This window comes from Arvicanthis niloticus, chromosome 3, assembly GCF_011762505.2.
Source record: "Arvicanthis niloticus isolate mArvNil1 chromosome 3, mArvNil1.pat.X, whole genome shotgun sequence".
Taxonomy (NCBI): domain Eukaryota; kingdom Metazoa; phylum Chordata; class Mammalia; order Rodentia; family Muridae; genus Arvicanthis; species Arvicanthis niloticus.
In genome coordinates this window covers 93,535,901-93,550,212 of record NC_047660.1, presented here as the reverse complement: position 1 = coordinate 93,550,212, position 14,312 = coordinate 93,535,901, and the positions used below count along the sequence as shown (strand labels likewise).

At 47.1% G+C, this 14,312-nt stretch overlaps 1 long non-coding RNA gene across 1 annotated transcript in view; it reads right to left on the bottom strand.

Moving 5' to 3' along the window:
* LOC143441777 (uncharacterized) overlaps positions 1-14,312 on the bottom strand; it is a 51,014-nt gene that overhangs the window by 35,225 nt on the left and 1,477 nt on the right. Inside the window, exon 2 of the long non-coding RNA XR_013109453.1 lies at positions 12,331-14,259. This is a non-coding gene — a long non-coding RNA (uncharacterized LOC143441777). The remainder of the gene's footprint in view (positions 1-12,330; positions 14,260-14,312) is intronic.

The window sequence follows — 14,312 nt, the reverse complement described above, 5'->3', positions numbered from 1 at the left end:
CCTCCTCCCATGTAGAGACCAAATCCCTCAGGATGTTCAGAAGAGAAAATTGACCAGGAGCCAGTCCCATCTGAAGGACTTGGGAACTAACCAGTGCTTTGCACACAAATCCTCCCCTATGAACAAGCAAATCCAGCTCCTGTATTCCCCATCAGACCACTGGGAAAGCAGACCCACGGAACCACAAAGAATTGCTTAGAGATTTTACTACCTGCTAAGACAATTTGTAACACTCTTCTCAGAAAGAGAACATAATCCAGAATCTAGACAATGTTCAGGATAAAATCAGCCTTTTGTAGACACACAGAGAAGTAAGATCATGTAACCTTTCACACACATACACACACACACACACACACACACACACACACACACACACACAAATTAAACGCTGATGTCAAAATGACCCTGGGCTAGAGTCAGCTTATGCAGAGCCTAAAGATATGGCCCAGGGACTGGCTTCACCATTAAAGGCTGGGCTCACAAGACATAGCCTGCTGTTTGGCACATCATAGATTCCCAATAAATGTCAGCTGTTCATTTCCATGTGGGTAAAATAATTGTCTGTTCCTCTAATGACTTTGAACTGCCTCACATACTGAGTTCCTATTGACTGTACAGCAGGGCCTATAGCAAACCACCACGTGCAATGACAAGAGAGAACCATCCTCTGCCCCTGACTCCCAATATGGGTCCCTCAGCTCCCTGTGGGGGTGCAGGCAGATTACCTCAAAGGGCCCTTTCTCTTGAGGAGTCTGAGTGTGTCTAGTATAGCCAAGATAAGCTCTGAGCTAGAGCCTTAAAGAGGCTGCTAGAGAGTGAATCAGATCTGCTGCCAACGCCTCGTGGGGAACCCATCCTAGGATATTCTTCTCTGGGTATAACAATGCTGGGCTGTGGGTGGAGCTCATTTTCTGAAGGAAACTTCCTGAAGAAATATCTCCTAGCAACCGGCTGCACAGCCCTTACAAAGCCGCACAAAGGCGGCTCCCTTCCTCAAAAGCCCTCCTGGCAACCACTCATCATCTGAGGTTCGGGTTTGAAGAGAGCCGGTGCAAGGGCATCTGGTAGCTTGTAACACTGCGAGGACCACCACCCACACCCGCCACTCCTTCTCAATAAACAACCTAGCCTCGGTACGATGGCATGGCTTCAGATCTGAACTCTAAACTCAGTCCTTTTTAGCTGGGTGACTTAGGGCAAGTTACTTCAACCTCTCTGGACCACCACAAGCCACATTCTACAATCCCACCTGTAAAATGGAAGTGATAATTGTAGCTGTATGTTCCACTCAGATCCTATCAGCAAAGCCAGAACATCCATCCATCCCACTGCTGGCTCACTTCACAGAGAAACTAGTTCATGGCTGGTAGAGAGCGCTGCAACCCATGGTGTTTGGGCTGGGCACACATCCAGGGAACCCTCTTTCCAGTGTGCAATAGCCAGTGACTAATGGTGGGAAGTACAGAAACACATCCCCACTGCTTCAAGGGACATCAGCGCTTCGATACCATACCTCTCTAGACTCCCCGAGGCTGTACTCACAGGACCCCACATCGTTGCTCACCTGCCTCCCCTGCCATAGCTGGTTCTCTGATTCTTTACTGGCCTCCTATAAGAATTGTCACGCAATACATCACCTGTCCCCAAAGTTCCCATTCCAGACTCCTTCTGGGATATCCAAAGATATGATAGTATCTATCTCTTTCAATCTACAGAGAGGACCCAGAAAAAAAAATGCCAATGCCTACACATGGTAGACGCTCAGACCATTCTTCCTCCCATTATTATCATAGTTAAGATTGGGCCTGAGGCTCAGGACAGCCCTGGTGTGCAGGAAGCATTGCATTTGGACTGGCTAACACAGTGAAGAAAGATTAGCAGCTTCCCTTTATTCCTTACTTAATAGTAGTGAATTATTTTTCCAATAAAGGCAACAAAAGTTCATTCTAAAAAAAAAACTTCAAAGAATGCAAAGAGCTACAGAATGAATGAATGAAAGAATAAAATCCCCCTACCACTTAAGTATCATCCCTGAAGAAATTTTAAATTATACCCTTCCAAATGTTTCCCACAGACATTTATATAATGCCTATATAAATATATATGCACACATAAACATGTATAACTGCATATATGTATAAATACATAAGCAATACCAAAATATAGAATATAACACTAAAAATGTCATAATATATACAATTTTAACCCCAACTGTACATTGTATAGAGACAGCACAGTTCATTTAACCAGCCCCTTTCTCAGGATATTTACTTTTTTGACTGGGGGGGGGGTTGGTGGGTGGGTATGTATGTGTACATGTTTGTGTGTGTGCATGTTTATGCTTGGGTACATGTGTACACATGCGTACAAAGTCCAGAGGTCAACATCAAGCGTATTCACCAGTCACTGCTACCTTATCTTTTTGAAACAGGGTCACTGAATTCACCGATTCGAGCTACACTGTCTGGCCAATGAGCTGCAGAGATTAGCCCATCCCCACGTGCTTACCTTCTTGTTAATGTGCTGGAGAGCTGAACTCAAATCCTCAGGCTTGCATAGAAAGTACTTTACCAAGACTGAGCAAGTTTCCCAGCCCCAATCTTGTTCTTATGAACAATGCTGGCTGGTGAACAACCTTGATCATATGTCTCTGAACAAGGCTCAAACCTTTAAACCAACTTCTTAGAAATAAAACAGCACAGGTATTGGGGTGGGGGGGGCACGTCTCCAACAGGATGGTGACAAGTCCAACATTCTCTTGTAGAGTGAAAAATTATAAAGGCCATCTTATGAAATATGTGTAAATTTTTCGCCTTAGACCTTGGGCAGAAAAGCACCTGCCAGCAGGTTTGGGTCCATCTAATTAGTTACAGAGGAGGGGGGAGTTACAGTACAAAGGCCTGTTAAGAACATCCCAGAAACTGACTAGCCAAGGGAAGAACTACACCCTGCCCCCATAGTACGGCCTGCTAGTGTTCAAAAAAGGTAAAACAACCAATCCTGTGCACCCGCTCGAAAGTTCGATTTTTCCCTACCCTGCCCATATATAAGCGCTATGCCCCTGAGCCACGAGGTCAGTCCCTCTATCCCCTATGTGAGATATGGGGATATGGGCTGGCCCAGAGCTCTGATTTAATAAACCACCTCATGTGCTTTACAGCAAGACAGTCTCTTGTGTGTCCTTTGGGTGCGCGCTATCCTGTGACTTAAGTGGACCCCTTTCTGGGGAGTCCCGGACCTTTCACTCTCCTGGAGTGATCAGGTCCCCATACACTCTCCAACAGTAGTGTCATTGTGTTTTCGTTTTTGCTAGTCTGACAGGAGAAAAATAATGGGCTATTGTTACAGTGTGTATTTTTCTTTGGTTTCTGGGGAGGCCACGCACCTCGTCTTACACTTGTAGGCTGTTTTAGGTTTTGCCTGCTGAGAACTGCCCTTGTCCTGTATTGGCAAGGCCTCTCTACCTATCTCTTCTCTTCCCTCCGCCCTGTCCAGAATCACGGGCTCAGTGGCTCCCTGGGGTGTCGTTTCATAATCTTGCAAAGCTCTGCTTACTGCTGGATAGGTGCCCAGGCAGGCAGTTTTAACCCTCTGCCCCAAGCCCCTTGGGCTAGGATTAGTGGGGATTCAGTTGCTTGGATTCCAAGCACCTCTCACCAAGTACCCCACCCCCATCCACATGCCTACCCCAAAAGGACAGCAGAAACCAGATTGGGTTTCTCCCAAATCCCAAATCCACCCAACAAATACATTCCAGGAGTGATTATTAGCATGACTTGAGGAATCTTTTCAGAATTTACCAGAACATTGCTTTTGAGACCAGTGCTCCTAAGAGATTTAAAATAAGCCTATACTCAGGTCAAGGTCTATCACAGTTGAAAACCTTCTAGCCATTGGCCCAAGAATTCCACTGGATAACAACCCATCTCTGGGTGGGTACAATTACCCATATACAGAAAGACACATATCAGGTCCATGACTGAAAAATAAGTAAAAGGCCAGCCTCTTCCTCTCACAGAGTGGGGGATGGGTGAACCAGGCCTCATGTTTTGCACCAGGAGCCCGCCAGCATTGACTTTGGGCTCTGGGACCTTGTCTGTGCAGGGGCAGCTTTGTTCTAAGTACATATATTATATAGCCGAGCCTGCCAGCGACATGAACTGACCCAGCTCCAGGCTCATGACAAGACAGCTGGCCAGCCACTGGGCAGAAATTTAGTACAGAAGTCTGAATCTGGTGCTTCCTTAAACTGGAATCACCTAGCCAAACAGCTCCTTCCAGTGAGTTTTCAAACTCATTTAAAAAATTGCTGAGAGGCACAAAGTACTGGCCAGAGAAGGGGGAAAAGTAAAAACCCTTGAAAGAATGAAAGCAAATGACTTTTCCTGACTTTCCAAAGTTAACATTGGACACTTTAAGAAAACAACCCAGCATGGCAGCTCCATTCCAGCTCATGAGGAAGGGAATGGGGAGGAGGAGGAGCAGTGAATGGAAGAGGAGAAGGTGGAGAAGGAGGGAAGTACATGAGGCAGAGGGAGTGAAGTGGAAGAGGAGGTGAAGGAGGTGAAAGAGGAAGAAGTAGAGAAGGAGGAGGTTGGAGGGGGAAAGGATGATGTTCACGAGGAGGAAGAAGAGCAGGAGGAAGGGGAAGAGGAGGTTGAAATGCAAGAAGAGGTTGAGAGGAGGAGGTGGAGGAAGAAGAGGAAATTGAGAAGAAAGAGGAAGTGGAGGAGAAGAAAGGCAGCATCTGTGAAGGAAAAAGTTAGCATCGCCAGGCATGAGGGTAAAGTGAGTCTCTCCACACCACCCAAAGAACAGACTACAACATTACTCTGTATTCTGTCTGGAGTCACAGTTGAACCAGATGGAAGGAAGGAAGGAAGGCAGGCAGGCAGGAGGAAGGAAGAGGGGGGAAGGAAGGAAAGAAGGAAGGAGTCTAAACTCCCATCAGAAAAGATCCACAAAACAAATCATGAATGACTCTTCCCTCCAAACATTCCCAAAAACCATGAACAGTCCAGTGCAGGTGAATTGCCAGTATGGACTGACACCCTTGCACATCGCTTGGTGTCTGCTTGGAACAATGTGCATAACACAAACCCACTTGCACGTTTGCAAAGAACGGATGAAAATCTTTCCACTGGCTTATAGAAGCAGAGTTGATCCCTGGGCCAATGTGTAAGAAATTATTTACAATGGAGTCCTCTGGGAGTGTGGGGTCGAAGAGCACGGAAATGTTCATTTTGGCTGTGCTCTACACATACCAACATTGGCTAAATCATGAGCAGTGTGCTTTGCCAGTCTGTCAGGACAAAACTCCCTGGAAGGCAAAGTCGAGCTGATGATCAATGGTAATGGAGGTGCTAATGATCTGATTATTAAGTGGCCTCATGGGGGCTTGTTAGAGGCCATCTGCTGTGTGTACTGCAATGTAATCTTAAAGCCAGAATGAACTGGTTACCCATTTTATAAGAGAAAACTGAGTCTGAGGTTAGGAAGCTTGTTAAGACTATATCTGATCATAAAACCCTGTACTTTCGCCAGGCAGTGGTGGCACACGCCTTTAATTCCAGCACTTGGGAGGCAGAGGCAGGCGGATTTCTGAGTTCGAGGCCAGCCTGGTCTACAGAGTGAGTTCCAGGACAGCCAGGGCTACAGAGAGAAACACTGTCTCGAAAAACCAAAAAAAAAAAAAAAAAAAAAAAAACCCAAAAAAACAAAAAACAAACAAACAAACAAACAAAACACCCTATACTTTCTGCAGGGCGTGGCTCAGGCTCAAAAGAGGTTGGTCCCCTGTGGTGGGCTGGAATCTGTCCCGTGTGGTAGCTGCTCTACCATTTATACTCATGCCTGCAGCTTTTCTCCTCTGTTCTCACAACTCCCCAGACCTGCACAGTCCAGTGTGACCCACTTTAATTAAAATGAGTTCAAAGTAAGGTTTCAGGCTCTCCACAGCACTGGTCACCCTGTGAGAGATGAATAGAGAGATGTCAACAGTGGCATCCTGACAGCACAGAAGCAAGGTGCGTGTAGCACGGGGCACTTCTTCTCTCACAAGCAGAGCACTTAATAAACCTGTGCTCTGAGAATCTGAGAACATGTCAGATGAAAAAGCTGAACATCACCAGCATTCTATAAGGCCCCTTAGTCACGCGCCATGCACTACTGTGGCCCCAACTGCAAGATGTATTGAAACTTTTAAGGCCCCAATGCCATAGAAGATAAACTAAGCACATAAGTGTTCATGAGGGAGCAATAGTCACTGTGGGTATGGCTTGTGTTACAACCATTCTGGAGGGTAATTTGGTGACATCTGCTAACTTTTTAGATGCATGTCTTTCTTGGCCTAGCATCTTGATTTCATAGTATCTACCCACAGAAGCCATCGTGGGGACAGGGAGGCAAGCATGGGACATGTGGAGTAAAATTATTTGTAATAGCCAAAAATGAAAACAAACTACATGTCCAACTGAAGGAAACAACACAAAACTGCAAAAGCACAGGGCATCACACTGCACTGCACGCAGCCTCGTGTCAAGGGGGTGAATGGAAGATGAGCTGACATAGAAACATCCCAGCTCAGTCTAAAGGGCTTGCCTGTCAAGCATGAGGACTTCAGTGCTGTCCCCAGCAGCTATTTCAGAAAGCCAGGTATGATGGTGCAAATTCTTGCGGCTGGCGGATCCTTGGGGCACACTAGTCAGCCAGTCTGGCCTAATCAGCAATGGTGGCCAGGACCCGTGAGAGATGCTGTGTCCAAATGCAAAGTGGGCAGCATCAAACATTGTCCTACAGCCTCACACAAGCATGAGTATACACACACACACACACACACAAGCAGAGAGACAGAGAGAGAGACAGAGACAGAGAGATTAAAAAAAAAACACAACATAAAAGACAAGCTACAGAGCTGGGCGCTATGCTCACTGTAATCTGAGTGCTTGGTACGCTGTCAGGATTCTGAATTCTAGGGCAGCCTAGGCTATACAATGAGATCCTGTTTCAAACTCCCTAAACCCCTCAGAAAAGTAAATTGAAAACACGACAAAACAAAAACCTACCAAGACCCTCATGAAGCTTCAAAAGGTAATGGTGCTGGGAGAGCAGTGAGCTCAGGGCTCGCGGAGATGGTGAGGAAAAATAGAATTCCTAGGCCCTGTATGCATCTGGACTGTCCCAATGTACGCCTCTGAAGCAGCAAGGGGTGCCTCATTACCTGTGCTAACTGTTTTTGCAAGCTTTTGAGAGGCTAAATCACCCTCATCACCAAGACCAGGTGTGGAAAGGACTAGAGGCTTTCAACCTCTGGCTTAGGCAGGTAGACTCAGCCTGGATCCTGGAGGAGAGCTTTCTGGGCTTCCAGGGAGAGCCTGAGATGAGTTACAAGTCAGCCTGAGCTACATAGTGAGATTCTATCTGAATAAGCAGTAAGAAGACCATAGAAGTAGGAACTGTGGCAGTTTCCTTCTCTCTTGTGTGTGCCGTGCTATGACCCCAACCAGCAGGAGAATAACGACAGCACAACAGGTTTCTTCTATCAGCGGTTTACTCAGGAGTTCTTGATAGCACAAGGATAAAATGGTGGAGCCCCCGGGACACCCAAGTCCGCGGCTTATATCCACTACTGGGAGCCAACAGGAGACTGCCACGCTTCACCCAGCCATAGGCCCAGCACTGCACACGCAAGATCATCCCATGCACAAGCACACCTCAATGCCAAATACAGAGTTGTTTTTCTCAAAGCACTCAGGGGCTCAGTGCCATCTTTAGGTGTGGCTCAGGGAGCTCCCAACACCTGTGCACCTAGGCTATGAACCCAACAGCAGAGAGCTGAATCCCAGCCTGGGGAGCTGCCCCAGAGTTAAGCAGCAGCTCCAACAGTGCCTGACCTTTAATGGAATCACCGAGTTTGATGTCCTCATCTCTGAGAATAGAGGAGCAAAAAAGAGAGACAGATGTCACCTCACACAATAGGGCAGCTTTGTGAAGGCAAGATGCTGGGGCAGAAGGTACAGGTGGTCCTTGTAACACACCGTGGCTGTGGCCTCACTAAGTTGATGGTCCATGGGGCGGAAGTCAGGGTTCTTGAGTTAAAAACATCCAAGCTTTAAGATTAGCTTAGTGGGAAGAGCAGCTCAACTGATCCTGTGCAAGAGGGTTCCTTAGCTCCCTCCTCTGTCAAGTGAAGTGAAAGCCAGGCATGGGGAGACCCTCCTGTAATCTCAGTCAGTACACAGGAAGCTGAAGCAGGAGGATGTGAGTTCCAGGCCAACCTGAGAGTCAAGGTGAGGCTGGTGAGATGGCTCAGAGTAGAGGTGTTTGCCCCACAAACCTGGTAACTTTAGTCCAGTGTGTGGTGAACAATTGTAATCTCATCACTGATGTAGTAAGATGGGACAGAGACAGAAGAATTGCCTAGAAGCTTGCAGGCCAGGTAGTCTGAGGTGCACGTGGCAGAAACAGGAGAAACACTGCATCACAGCCAGGTGAGAGACCAGAATCAACAACAGAAAGTTGTCCTCTGAACTGCACACTTGGGTTCTCACACATCTTATATACAGAAGGGGGCGGGGGATCCTAAATCAAATTGTCTTGAATCTGCTCACGAAGTTCAACTTGCCTCACTCCTCTTAGGCTCAAAGGACTGTCAGGAGGCTTAACTGAGGCCTTACTAATGCCACTTTATCAGGAGCCCGGTGCCAGGCTGAGGTCACAAATGTTTACTAGAGCTATTAAGTTATCAATGTGTAGCATGGGGGACCCCTCCCTCAACAAGCTCAGTCTCTACTCTCTTGACAATCACAGTCGAATGAAGAATGACAGTCTAAAAAAGAAAACGCAGCCAGAGGCAGACATAGTACCCACCCAGACTCCAAGTTTCAAGGAAAACAACACCCTGAAGAAGTCATGCCCTCCGCTCCAAGTTCAGGACTGACACCCACTTATATTTATCTAAGGCGCAAGTTTGCTCATGTCTCTGTGATGAATTTCAGTGCTCAGTTTGAACTAGTGTAATATCACCCAGGAATGATTTCAGTAACAGATTGTCTGGCTCAGACTGGCCTCTGGGCACCTCTGTGTGTCTTTTTTTTTTTTTTTTTTTTTTTTTTTTTTTTCTGTGTGTCTTGATTACATTACATGATGTGGAAACATCCTGCCTAAAAGTGGGCAACACTACTCTCCGGTGACCTGAGGTGTGAGCTGAGGTGTGAGCTGAGGTGTGAGCTGAGGTGTGAGTACCCACTTGTTACCTCCTATCTCTGATTTATGGATCTGTGTGATGTCCCCGACTCCTTCAGGCTCCTGCCTCTGCTGCAGCTTCCCTGCCAGTGGGGTATCACAACCTGAAACTGTGAGCTGAAATAAGCCCTTCCTCCCCTGAGTTGCTCTTGTCAGAATATTTTATCACAGTAACAGGGAAAGGAAACTAAGGCAGCCTCCCTCTGCCCAGCAATCCAAAGCATTCCGCACAGACACTTGCTCAAATGTAAAAACATTTACCTGGTGAAGAAGTCAAGGCAGAGCCTATACAGAGCTGCAAGCGCCCTTGGCAGTGTCTCCCCTCCCTTAGGGGCCAACAGGTCCTCAGCCAGGCATCTGCATGACCAATGTGTGCACCCAATCAGCCACCATAGAAGGATGTTCATAGTGCATGTTTTTAGTGCTGTTCAAAAGCCACAAAGTAGTTATCAAATAAACTAGAAAGCCAATCAGGGCCGGGCGGTGGTGGCGCACGCCTTTAATCCCAGCACTTGGGAGGCAGAGGCAGGCGGATTTCTGAGTTCGAGGCCAGCCTGGTCTACAGAGTGAGTTCCAGGACAGCCAGGGCTACACAGAGAAACCCTGTCTCGAAAAACCAAAAAAAAAAAAAAAAAAAAAAAAAAAAAGAAAGCCAATCAGAGGAATGGACCAGAAACGCAACTACACACTCAAACTATCAAGAAAGAAGCCAACCCAAACAGCAAATTGTACAGTCCATTTTTTTAAATGGTAACTCATGTCGCCATGGCTCATCTTGAGGATGACTTTAAACATCTGCTCTTCCAGCCTCTGTCTCCTGAGTACAGGGATCACAAGCGTGCATCACTAAGCCAAGTTCATATAGTACCAGAGACCAAACTTAGAGCTCTGTGCATGCTGGGCAAGCACTCTACCAACTGATCTCCAGACACAGACCCAGGCCCAGACCCAGACCCAGACCCGGACCCGGACCAGACCCGGACCCAGACCCAGATGTGTACTGCTGGAGCCAAAGACTCAAGGCCACAGTACAGAAAGCAGAACCACACCTCCTGGAGCAAACAGTAGGTGTTGCCTGGGAAGGAGCTGTTTTATATCCCAATCTGAAAGTGGTTATAAGTGAGCACACACAAAAATTCACTGAGGTAGCACCCAAAATTTCCTTCTCTGTGGGCATGTGCTGAACCTCAATTTTTAGATATGTAAAACCAAACCAAATGCTGGGTGTAGTGGTGCCCACCTTTAATCTCAGCACTTGGGGTAGAGGCAGGTGGGTCTCTGCGAGTTCTCCATAGAGAGTTTCAGGCCAACCAGGGCTACATAGGACAGCCATGTTTCAAAAGACAAAAGTCAAGACAAAATAAACCAAAGTTTCCTAAGTGTCACTTGCTGTGGGACAAGTCTATGGGGATGCATTTTGGACGTCTGTCTGATGACTATGACATTGTCATACTGAGACATTAGTCTCTAGGAGACACAACGTGGCAGAGTGGAAAAGAAGGGACTTTAGGGGACAGGACCATTGAGGTCACCAGCCACCAGCTCCTAGAGACTCTCAGCAATCGGGACATGGAAAGGAGGCAGACGGTGGCCTCAGGAGGTACAGGAGGGATGAAAATGGCCTCAGCTGAGGCAGAGCTGTGGTCAGCAGGGTATTTTACATGCCTGGCTGTAACTGGTCTTTGTTGCTTTGTGAGTTCTTCTTTTTCCCACCCTTTATTCCCCAGGTTTTACCCCTAACACTGGGAAGGAGAGAAACAAGGATGGAAAGGAAAGAGAAGGGGGGTAGGGATCTCTGAATCTAATTTTTTTCCTTTTGTTTCTTCTTTGACCATGGCTACTAACAAACCGCAACCAATTCCCTAAGTGACCTACAAACCACCACCCTGCCTCTCAGGGTCCCTAGCATTTATATACCCTCTCGAAAGTTCCCAGAATTCCAAATGTCATGTAATCCCAAAAATATCTGCAGCTGGCAAAACCACACTTCGACTAGAGCACAAGGCAAATCACAGTCAGCTGCTGCAGACAGTCCACAGCAGCCCCACATCCATGTACCCAGGATTAAAGCAAAACCTCACTCTTATATTTCTGCAGTTTAAAAACAAAACAAACAGAATTCCAAAATCCTCAAAAATGTCACTACACCTGGCAAAAGCAGTGCCCCTGAGGATCGTGGGTGGAGCTGGCACCTGCCAGTCTGTCCTCGGTTAATGGCTGCATGAATTAATTGGCACAGTCCCAGTAGAAGGCTGTGAGTTACAAGACTGCATCAGCAAAGACCCAGGCGGCTTTTCTGAGCTACCTTGCTTTGTCAGTACCTGGGAGTGAAGAGCTCATTTGTCCACCAACCCCACTCAGCAAAGGGGCAGCCCCCTCAACCTGGCCACCTTGCTCCATGGGGCACTTGTTAGCCTTACTCCTGATGAACCCTCCATTTTAAAAGCCTGGCAGGTGTGCCATGGACATTTATTTTTTAACTCAGATCTGGGAGCTGCACTGTCTTTGTAATGCTAAGGCTGTGTGTGAAACCCAGTCTGCTTCTCAGCTCCGTGTGGGGAGACAAAAGAGAAGAGTTTGTGAGTCCTTCCAACTCTCTGGAGTAGGTCCTTTTTCTATGTCCCAGAATTTCCCTCCATGGATGACGTTACTTGTGCCCTCAATACCTTTGTGAAAGCAAACAAAAAGAAGCCTGACCAGTCCCCAAACACTGTCCCTCTTCTCTGTCTTCTTTGGTGGCAAGGCTCAAATTGGGAAGCCCCTGGGGACTCCAGCCCCTCCTATCTATCCCGCAGTGCTACACAGGAAGCAGGCAGCCTCCCTTGATTTGTCTGTAAAACTACACAGTAACTAAAAACTGTGAAGGTCACAGGCAAGAAGAGCCTAGGTGACACAACATCACAGCAGACTATGTGGTATCCTGGAGATGGTCCTGAGACAGAAGGACATTCAGTAAGAATTACAGAAGTATGAATAAAGGATGAATCAGTTAGCAAAAGTATATCAAATTGGTTCCTTCATTTCAAGAAACCTACTATGGCAACATACTCATTTGCATACACTTGATTACACTTGTTTACTTACTTATTTGTAGGAGGGTATGCATGCCGTAGCATGTTTGCAGAGATCATACGGCAGCGGTAGCATGTTTGCAGAGATCATACGGCAACTGGTAGGAGTCATGTGGGTCCCAGGGATTGAACTCGGGTCCTCAAGCTTGGCTTCAAGCTCCTTTGCCTGCTGAGTCATCTTGCCTGTCCTACATACATTATGATGTTAAGGACAGGGACACTGGGTGTGGAATACAAGAAACTCTTAGTACTGTCTTCTTCACTTTCTTCTAAATGTGAAGGGTCCCCAAACACCTCTGCAAAAGCTTGTGTGTCCAAAGCTTGGTCCCAGTGGTCACACAGTCAGTGTGAGGCTTTGGGGAGGTGGTTAGGTCAATAGGACTCACTTCATGGGTGGGTTGGTCTCTTGATGGATTCATAATTTGGTGGCACTGCTGAAAAGTGGAAGGTGGAAAGTGTGGGGTCAGGTGGCTCTGGGGGGGGGGTGTCCTTGAGTCATCGGTGGTTGGTCTGTTCTGTTTCCTGACAGCCATGAGGTCAAGCTTTGCTGTAATATCTACTTCTCCCTGGGATACTCAGCCTTACCAAATAAGACGGCACCAGAGGACTGTAGACTGTGTCTCTGAAACCGTGAGCCAAAAGCAGTCCTTCCTGCTCTCAATTGTTTGCCTTGAGTTAGCAAAAGAAAGCTAATACATTTGTTGTTGCTGCTGTTGTTGTTTAAAAAGCGTGGGTAGAGATTAGGAAACGACCCAGATTAAGAACAGTTGTTATTCTTGCAGGGGACCTGTGTTTGGTTCCCAGCACACACACAGGATGGTTCACATTGGTCTCTAACTCTAAGGGATCTGACCTCCACAAACACCCACACACATAAAATAAGTAACTCTTTCAAGGAGCATATACACACATATTCAAAACATCATAGTAATTTCTCTAGGGAAGACTTTTACCCTTACCAGTCTAGTCCTCTCTGTTGTTGAGGACTGCACTCTGCCTCAACGCTTTGGGGCTAAGTGTTCTGGTCAAGAGAGAGAGTGGGGCCCGGAAGGGCAAGAGACTCGAAGAATGGAGACAAGACAGGGTGTGTGGTCAGATCTTAAGTCTCATCCCATCTCACTTATTGAAAGGAAATCTGGGGTATTTATAAGCACAAGCAGGGGAACACAAGTGAAAACATTTTACCACGTGCACCATGCAGCTGGGGTCACTAAACAGCAAAACAAGCTGTGTGGGATAAACAAGATGTTTCAGCTGTTGTAGGCTTTTGAAAGACAAGTCTCTCATCAGGGTATATGGTTCCAGATGGCTGCAAAGTTGATCTAGCCGCTTTCTGCAAAAGTCGGCTCCCAACACTCTGTGGCCAAAGATTCAGTGATTTTTCAGGGGGGGGGGGGGGGGGATGGGAGGAGACGCATGTGCCATGGTTGTGGTTGTGACCATGGTGGTCACGTGTGGATGTCAGAGGACAACTTACATGAGTTGTTTACCCCCTCCACTGAGTGAGTCTCTGAGATCAAACTTGGGTCTTTTGACTTGGTGGCAAGCGTTGTGACCTGCTGAGTAATCCCCAGGGATGTCTCACTGAATCTGGAGCTCACTAAGTCAATTAGACCCGCTGGCCAGCCTGACCCACAAATCTGTCTCCACCTCCCTGGCACTGGGACAACAAGTGTATGTCACTAAACCCAGCTTTATATGGGTTCTGGGAATCCAAATTCGGGAGTGCTTATGTGGCAAGCACTCCTCTGTAAAATCAGAACGCTCGAGACGCAACTTCATAAAGAGTAAATGACCCAGATCACATCCTGCTGTTTTAGATGCAGAGCAACCCAGTGCTGGCAGAGTGGGTAACCAAGGCTGTGGACATCTCGAAGATACCACAACTTCATGGTGGATTTTGTCCTGTCAACCTTCAGACTCTTCCATCAGTCTTCTCTGGCTGTTTAAGAGACACCACAAAGTCAGAGAAATCAGTTCTATCTTGAGGAGTCC